Source organism: Salmo salar, chromosome 01 (assembly GCF_965601325.2).
Source record: "Salmo salar chromosome 01, fSalSal1, whole genome shotgun sequence".
Taxonomy (NCBI): Eukaryota; Metazoa; Chordata; class Actinopteri; order Salmoniformes; family Salmonidae; genus Salmo; species Salmo salar.
In genome coordinates this window covers 50222585-50232534 of record NC_138291.1, presented here as the reverse complement: position 1 = coordinate 50232534, position 9950 = coordinate 50222585, and positions in this window count along the sequence as shown.

Here is a 9950-nt window from a genome sequence, read left to right as displayed (position 1 = left end):
TCAGCACAATTGCTTTGATTGCGTATTATTAATATTATTTAAATTACATAGTTATGTTTCAGTGATATATTGGGGGGACAAATCATATTTTTCCCAGGAAGGGGGGGGTCGTGTCCCCCCCGTCCCCCCCGGGATTTCCGCCCCTGCACGGAACATTTTTTTTTTTTAAATGCATGAAATGAAAAATGAAATGTATGAAATGTATGTATTCACTACTGTAAGTCGCTCTGGATAAGAGCGTCTGCTAAATGACTAAAATGTAAATGTAACAGACAGACAGACAGACAGACAGACAGACAGACAGACAGACAGACAGACAGACAGACAGACAGACAGACCGAGAGAGATGTAACAGTAGTGTACACACAGGAATTGTGTTTACTCACACACACTTCCTCCTTTTTTTTCACCCTTTATTTTGCTTTTATTGTTTTTCATCAACACTATTAAAATTTCCCTAAAAGTGAACATATTTCAATTATGCTTTGATAGTGATGAGTAGTCCATTTACTACTGATTACTGCGAAGGTGAGGGAGCCATAAGTACTCAACACATACCATGATTGAGTGAACCATTTAATTCAGACATACCCCAACAATTAGACTCCTATGGCTAGGGGAAATTGCTTGATCCACACAACTTTTGTGGTGTTTCAACAATATAATTATATTTCTATGGTTGGTTCCAACTTTGATGGTAGGAAGGGTAGGTTGGTAGCTGTTCAGGAAAACAGGGATTTTAGCTCTATGGGGATTGACTGACTCTCATGCATGTATCCACTGACTCTGAGATTTAATTTGATTGATTAGGTCTTTGTTTTTGCTATTCAATCTATTTTGCTGTTGATTTTTATGAATAGATTTTTTCAAAATAATACATTGTTTCATTCCAGTCTTCCCACTGGGCACACACTGGTTGAATCAAAATTGTGTCCACATCATTTCGATGAAATTATGTTGAACCAACATGGAAAGAAGTTGAATTCACGTCTGTGCCCAGTAGGTTTGTCTTTGAGATGTCATTTATGTTTTATGTTTAGATTATACAATATGGATATGGGCACATAAAGTGAACAAGAAGCAGAAGCAGCAACACCACCATTCATCATCATCACTACCATCATTTATATAATTAACATCCTATCTTTCATCATCATCACCACACCTCAATCATTTCTGCCACAGATAGAGCTCATCACTTATGATAAACAATAATGTTTTCTCTCTCAATTAGATAAGAATAGCTTCTACCATGTTTTGTCATCTTCAGGCTCATGAGGGATATCACGTGGTTTATTCTACCGTCTCACTAGCTGTGAGCCTGGCTATTGATTCCGGTTTAACGGACTGATTATTGGTTATTTCCAACAACATTCCGTGGAAGAAAACTAGCGCTGTGGGGTAAGACTATACATTTGTTTTTATAATTAGTCTATTTATGAGCAGTACATTGCCATCATTATAATCTTAATTCTTATGAACTATAGTAGTCTGATTCCCGACAATAAAATAGGTGTGCAATGTAAAATAAAGTAAGCAGGAAATAAGAAATGGCGATACAGATACAGAAATGGCTCATCTCTCATCAATGCGCACGAAAGGCATTAAAAAACCGTTACATCTTTCCGAATCAAGCGCGTAATATTGGTTATATATTGTGTTCCCACAGCCCTATTCAAACTCACATTTCTTTCTATCGCTATAAGCAAACCAATTACTATATTGTATTTTCAACCAAGTTATTTGTTCACCTGACACAAGATGTGTTATAGAGAATTAAGCATCTATATCGGGCATTACATATAGTCTACTCGGGAGACGGGAAGAGGTAGAGGGTGAGTCAGAGAAGTAGAGCGTTAGAGAAAGCCAGAGAGAGCATCCTCTGTGTTGTTGCCTGTTCTGTTTATAACTGACCTACTTTAACCCATATGGTGCACTATAGGGAATAGGGTGCCATTTGGGATGTACAGTCTTTCTCCTTCGTTCAACGTCTCAGCTGCTGTTCCTCTATCCATGCCATTGCATGGGGGGAGTGGACCAGTGACGTCATTTTAATATCTATACATGATATCTAGGGTAGGGTGAACTGTATTTTATTTATCCTTTATACCTGTAGATGATCATTGAAATAAAAACATATATTTGAAAAGAAAGACCTGCCCCAAGACCGCAACAACTTGGCATACTCAATGAAAAGGGGGGACTAGAGATGTGAGCAGGCTGTACATCAAGGCTTCATCTCAATAGTCTAAAGTGGCTTCCTCTCTGTGCCTCCATTCCTTCAACTGTGCTGATGTAAAATAACTCGACAGGTGGAAGCAAAGGAAGCCACTGTAGACTATTGAGATTAGGATTGCAAAGGGAGGGTATATTACTGGAAACTACCAGTAAACTACCAGTATTTTGGTATCTTTCAAGAATTGTACGCAATCTATCACAAGACATTCAGTGGCCCTTTTTGGTGCTCAGATTATCACAGGCGGCTGTAATTATCTCTGGCCCTCTCTCTGACATTATCACATGTAATATACAGTATATGAAATAATTAAATAAGATGACAAAAAAGAGAATTACAAAGCTGTAAAACATTATCCTAAATATAAACCCATTAATTTAGTGAATAACATTGGTGTTTAATATCTGTGTTTCAGCATGAAATATCCTAGATATATTTTTTTACACACTTTTATTTATTTTACTCTGTCAATATGTATTTGTTGTCAATGTTTAGGCATCGAACTGGTGGCAGTTGTGAAAAAAGTCCATAGTTGGACGAGTTGCAGAGGTAATTGAAAATAATGTCATTGTTGATTAGATGCTTTTTTCATTAATTAGGCTATCTACTAGAAACTCATTGACAGTTATGGACACAGATAGAAAATTAATAATATATATGAATATTTTTTTTTAAAGTTATTCAAGTATAAATTACCTAAATAACAATAGATTGCCATATATTTTCTGTTAATTACCAAAATTACTGAAGATTCCGGTAACTTTAGTAAATTACCGGTAGCTTTGCAACCCTAATTGAGATAGAGGAGAGGAAGACACTGTAGATAAATTGAGAAGGAGGAGTGGAAAGGAAGTTATTGTAGACTATTGAGATGGAGGATGACGAAGAGGTGATGAAGCCACTGAAGACGAGTGAGATTAATCCACTGTAGACTATTGAGATGAAGTAAAGGACAAAAGAGAAATCCACTGTAGACTATTGAGATGGAGGAGAGGAAGCCGCTGTATGGAGATTAACCCCATTATGTCTTGTCCTGTTGTTTCCAGACAGATAGGCGTCTGGTGATGGAGCAGCGGCTGGTGGCTACGTGCTGGTTGTGTCTCCTGCTCTTTGCCTTGCTGTGTGAGCCTGTCCTGTCCAAGGGCGGCCGCGGGGGGGGCAGGGGTTCATCTCGGGGCTCGTCTCGTAGCAGTGGCCGTTTCCGTATCAGGACCCATTCAACAAAGGCCTGGTTCAAGACCATGCCTGGGCGCTCATCCCCAGTGCGTGTTGCGAGCGCGGCGGCTGCTGGTGCGGCAGTTGCATTAACAGCTGATAGATTGTACCGCTCAGCCTACCGGTGCAGTCATGTCAACTCGGATTATGATGGGGAGGATTACAATAGGACTGTTTGCTACATGACCAGAGTGTCAGGATCCAATCAGAACCAACCGTCACTCTCATACATCTCTGTCATCATCGTCACTTCTGTATTCCCCAGATATGTTCACGTATTAGAGAATATACTTTAGATGCGTATATTTGTTAGATAATGATATTTATGACTTAATAAGGCAAAAAAATCAGCATACATGTAGAGGAGCCTTGTGGCTTGTTCTACAAGTCTGTTATCATACCTTGGAGAGGCAAAGCTTGTTTAGCCTCTGGGTCAGAAGTCAGGATGGCCAGACAATGGTGGAAACTAAAATGTATAAGTTAAAAGGAGTGTTGACAAGTCAGCATCACATTATTTGTGGGTAAAAAATCTTTCACTTAAAGTAGCTGTCCAGTGTTCAAGATTTGTATGAAATATTACTGAATAATGAATTACAATATGATTGAAATGAGTAATAAAGTATGTTAAAAAGCAGCTTTTCTTTGTACCCATGCTTGTCCTGTTCACAAACAACAGATTCGTGTGGGTGTGGCGGTATACCGGTCAATATACAGTTTAAGTCGGAAGTAAACAAACACTTAGGTTGGAGTCATTAAAACTCGTTTTTCAACCACTCCACAAATGTCTTGTTAACAAACTATAGTTTTGACCAATCAGTTAGGACATCTACTTTGTGCATGATACAAGTAATTTTTCCAACAATTCTTTACAGACAGATTATTTCACTTATAATTCACTGTATCACAATTCCAGTAGGTCAGAAGTTTACATACACTAAATTGACTGTGACTTTAAACAGCTTGGAAAATACCAGAAAATGATGTCATGGCTTTAGAAGCTTCTGATAGGCTAATTTATATAATTTGAGTCAATTGGAGGTGTACCTGTGGATGTACTTCAAGGCCGACTTTCAAACTCAGTGCCTCTTTGCCTGACATCATGGGAAAATCAAAAGAAATCAGCCAAGACCTCAGAAAAAAAATTGTAGACCTCCACAAGTCCGGTTCATCGTTGGGAGCAATTTCCAAACACCTGAAGGTACCACGTTCATCTGTACAAACAATAGTACGCAAGTATAAACACCATGGGACCACACAGCCATCATACCGCTCAGGAAGGAGACACGTTCTGTCTCCTAGAGATGAACGTACTTTGGTGCGAAAAGTGCAAATCAATCCCAGAACAACAGCAAAGGACCTTGTGAAGATGCTGGAGGAAACAGGTACAAAAGTATCTATATCCACAGTAAAACGAGTCCTATATCGACATAACCTGAAAGGCCGCTCAGCAAGGTAGAAGCCACTGCTCCATAACTGCCATAAAAAAGCCAGTCTACGGTTTGCAACTGCACATGGGGACAAAGATCGTACTTTTTGGAGAAATGTCCTCTGGTCTGATGAAACAAAAATAGAACTGTTTGGCCATAACGACCATCTTTATGTTTGGAGGAAAAAGGGGGACGCTTGCAAGCCGAAGAACACCATCCCAACCGTGAAGCACAGGGGTGGCAGCATCATGTTGTGGGGGTGCTTTGCTGCAGGAGGGACTGATGCCCTTCACAAAATAGATGGCATCATGAGGAGGAAAACTATGTGGATATATTGAAGCAACATCTCAAGACATCAGTCAGGAAGTTAAACCTTGGTCACAAATGGGTCTTCCAAATGGACAATGACCCCTAGCATACTTCCAAAGTTGTGGCAAAATGGCTTAAGGACAACAAAGTCAAGGTATTGGAGTGGCCGTCACAAAGCCATGACCTCAATCCTATAGAGAATTAGTGGGAAAAACTGAAAAAGCGTGTGCAGCAAGGAGCCCTACAAACTTGACTCAGTTACACCAGCTCTGTCAGGAGGAATGGGCCAAAATTCACCCAACTCATTTTGGGAAGCTTGTGGAAGGCTACCCAAAACGTTTGACCCAAGTTAAACAATTTAAAGGCAATGCAACCAAATACTAATTGAGTGTATGTAAACTTCTGACCCACTGAGAATGTGATGAAATAAATAAAAGCTGAAATAAATGATTCTCACTACTATTATTCTGACATTTCACATTCTTAAAATAAAGTGGTGATCCTAACCGACATAAAACAGGGAATTTTTTCTAGGATTAAATGTCAGTAATTGTGAAAAACTGAGTTGAAATGTATTTGTCTAAGCTGAATGTAATCTTCCGACTTCAACTGTATGAGCCCCTAACCAACAATGCAGGTTAAAAATAAATATGAATAAGAATAAGAGATAAAAGTAACAAGTAATTAAAGAGCAGCAGTAACGTAACAATAGCGTGACTTTATACAGGGGGGTACCGATACAGATTCAATCGGCACCGGTTATTTGAGGTACTATGTACATGTAGGTAGAGTTATTAAAGTGACAATACATAGATGACAACAGAGAGTAGCAGTGGTGTAAAGAGGCGGTGAGGGGGTGGGGGGGCACTGCTAATAGTCTGGGTAGCCATTTGATTAGATGTTCAGGAGTCTTATGGCTTGGGGATAGAAGCTGTTTAGAAGCCTCTTGGACCTAGACTTGGCGCTCAGGTATTGCTTGCCGTGCGGTAGCAGAGAGGACAGTCTATGACTAGGGTGGCTGGAGTCTTTGACAATTTTTAGGGCCTTCCTCTGACACCGCCTGGTATAGAGGTCCTGGATGGTAGGAAGCATGCCCCCAGTGATGTAATGAGCCGTTCACACCACCCTCTGTAGTGCGTTGCGGTCGGAGGCTGAGCAGTTGCCATACCAGGCAGTGATGCAACCAGTCAGGATGTTCTCGATGGTGTAGCTGTAGAACCTTTTGAGGATCTGAGGACCATTGCCAAATCTTTTCAATCTACTGAGGAGGAATAGGTTTTGTCGTGCCCTCTTCACGACTATCTTGGTGTGCTTGGACCATGTTAGTTTGTTGGTGATGTGGACACCAAGGAACTTGAAGCTCTCAACCTGCTCCACTGCAGCCCCATCGATGACAATGGGGGCGTGCTCGGTCCTCTTTTTCCTGTAATCCACAATTATCTCCATTGTCTTGATCACGTTGAGAGAGAGAGGTTGGTGTCCTGGCACCACACGACCAGGTCTCTGACTTCCTCCCTATAGGCTGTCTCGTTGTTGTCGTTGATCAGGCCTACCACTGTTTTGTCATCAGCAAATTTAATGATGGTGTTGGAGTCATACCTGGCCGTGCAGTCATGAGTGAACAGGGAGTACAGGAGGGCAATGAGCACGCACCCCTGAGGGGCCTCTGTGTTGAGGATCATCGTGGCGGATGTGTTGTTAACTACTCTTACCACCTGGGGGCGGTCCGCCAGGAAGTCCAGGATCCAGTTGCAGAGGGAGGTGTTTAGTCCCAGGGCCCTTAGATTATTGTAGAGCTTTGAGGGCACTATGGTTTTGAATGCTGAGCTGTAGTCAATTAATAGCATTCTCACATAGGTGTTCCTTTTGTCCAGGTGGGAGTGCAATAGGGCAGTGTGGAGTGCAATAGAGATTGCATCATCTGTGGATCTGTTGGGGTGGTAAAGGGTGTGGTCCCACTAGGAGTCTAGTTTCCGGTCACAACTTGCAGACTTGTTTACGTGCTGCTGTGCGTTTTGTTGCCGATCTTACTTTGCTACCTGACTACCTCACGGTTTTTACTTTTTCATTACCGTATATTTTTAGTTTTTCCCTCACTCAACTTTTTTCATTCAACTTTTTCACCCCGGAGGTTTTATCTGGACATGGTTCGTCAGGACTTCAAACAGCCGAAGCTAAGTAACATTAACATGATGCCTTCTAATTTCAGTCGTTGTACTTATAATATACAGGAGAACGATCGCCTAACGGCAAGGATAGCTGTGCTGCAAACCCAGCTTCAGACGCAATCGTTAGGCAAGGGTAATTTCAGTGTAGGAAAGGATGAAACAGCGTCTTTGCCACCAGTAAGTACAGATAGTAACGTTAGTATAAACCCACTCGCACGGTCCCCGCAGCCGGACAACTTTCTCATGGCTTCTAGAGGGAAACGCTGTAGGAATGCTCAACCGGTGTCGCTTATTCAGCCGACAGAAACTTTCAACCGGTTCTCCCCATTAAGCGAGTCGGAGTCGGAGGCCGAAACTTCTCTGGTCTCTACTCCTCCCGTTGTGAGGTCTGAGACGCCGAAGGCTCCCACCATTAGCTCTGACAAATTGAAAACCCTAGTCATTGGCGACTCCATTACCCGCAAGTATTAGACTTAAAACGAATCATCCAGCGATCATACACTGTTTACCAGGGGGCAGGGCTACCGACGTTAAGGCTAATCTAAAGACGGTGCTGGCTATTGTTATCCACGTCGGCACCAACGATGTTAGGATGAAACAGTCAGAGATCACCAAGCGCAACATAGCTTCAGCGTGTAAATCAGCTAGAAAGATGTGTCGGCATCGATTAATTGTCTCTGGCCCCCTCCCAGTTAGGGGGAGTGATGAGCTCTACAGCAGAGTCTCACAACTCAATCGCTGGTTGAAAACTGTGTTCTGCCCCTCCCAAAAGATAGAATTTGTAGATAATTGGCCCTCTTTCTGGGACTCACCCACAAACAGGACCAAGCCTGGCCTGTTGAGGAGTGACGGACTCCATCCTAGCTGGAGGGGTGCTCTCATCTTATCTACGAACATAGACAGGGCTCTAACTCCTCTAGCTCCACAATGAAATAGGGTGCAGGCCAGGCAGCAGGCTGTTAGCCAGCCTGCTAGTTTAGTGGAGTCTGCCACTAGCACAGTCAGTGGAGTCAGCTCAGCTTTCCCCATTGAGACCGTGTCTGTGCCTCGATCTAGGTTGGGCAAAATTAAAGATGGCGGTGTTCGCTTTAGCAATCTCACTAGTATAAAGACCTCCTCCATTCCTGCCATTATTGAAAGAGATTGTGATATCTCACATCTCAAAATTGGGTTACTTAATGTTAGATCCCTCACTTCCAAGGCAGTTATAGTCAATGAACTAATCACTGATCATAATCTTGATGTGATTGGCCTGACTGAAACATGGCTTAAGCCTGATGAATTTACTGTGTTAAATGAGGCCTCACCCCCTGGTTACACTAGTGACCATACCCCCCGTGCATCTGGCAAAGGCGGAGGTGTTGCTAACATTTATGATAGCAAATTTCAATTTACAAAAAAAATAACAATGACGTTTTCGTCTTTTGAGCTTCTAGTCATGAAATCTATGCAGCCTACTCAATCACTTTTTATAGCTACTGTTTACAGGCCTCCTGGGCCATATGCAGTGTTCCTCACTGAGTTCCCTGAATTCCTATCGGATCTTGTAGTCATAGCAGATAATATTCTAATTTTTGGTGACTTTAACATTCACATGGAAAAGTCCACAGACCCACTCCAAAAGGCTTTCGGAGCCATCATCGACTCAGTGGGTTTTGTCCAACATGTCTCTGGACCTACTCACTGCCACAGTCATACTCTGGACCTAGTTTTGTCCCATGGAATAAATGTTGTGGATCTTAATGTTTTTCCTCATAATCCTGGATTATCGGACCACCATTTTATTGTGTTTGTAATTGCAACAAATAATCTTCTCAGACCCCAACCAAGGAGCATTAAAAGTCGTGCTATAAATTCTCAGACAACCCAAAGATTCCTTGATGCCCTTCCAGACTCCCTCTGCCTACCCAAGGACGTCAGAGGACAAAAATCAGTTAACCACCTAACCGAGGAACCCAATTTAACCTTGCGCAATACCCTAGATGCAGTTGCACCCCTAAAAACTAAAAACATCTGTCATAAGAAACTAGCTCCCTGGTATACAGAAAATACACGAGCTCTGAAGCAAGGTTCCAGAAAATTGGAACGGAAATGGCGCCACACCAAACTGGAAGTCTTCCGACTAGCTTGGAAAGACAGTACCGTGCAGTATCGAAGAGCCCTCACTGCTGCTCGATCATCCTATTTTTCCAACTTAATTGAGGAAAAATAAGAACAATCCGAAATATCTTTTTGATACTGTCGCAAAGCTAACTAAAAAGCAGCATTCGCAAATGGAGGATGGTTTTCACTTCAGCAGTAATACATTTATGAACTTCTTTGAGGAAAAGATCATGATCATTAGAAAGCAAATTACGGACTCCTCTTTAAATCTGCGTATTCCTCCAAAGCTCCATTGTCCTGAGTCTGCACAACTCTGCCAGGACCTAGGATCAAGGGAGATACTAAAGTGTTTTAGTACTATATCTCTTGACACAATGATGAAAATAATCATGGCCTCTAAACCCTCAAGCTGCATACTGGACCCTATTCCAACTAAACTACTGAAAGAGCTGCTTCCTGTGCTCGGCCCTCCTATGTTGAACATAATAAACG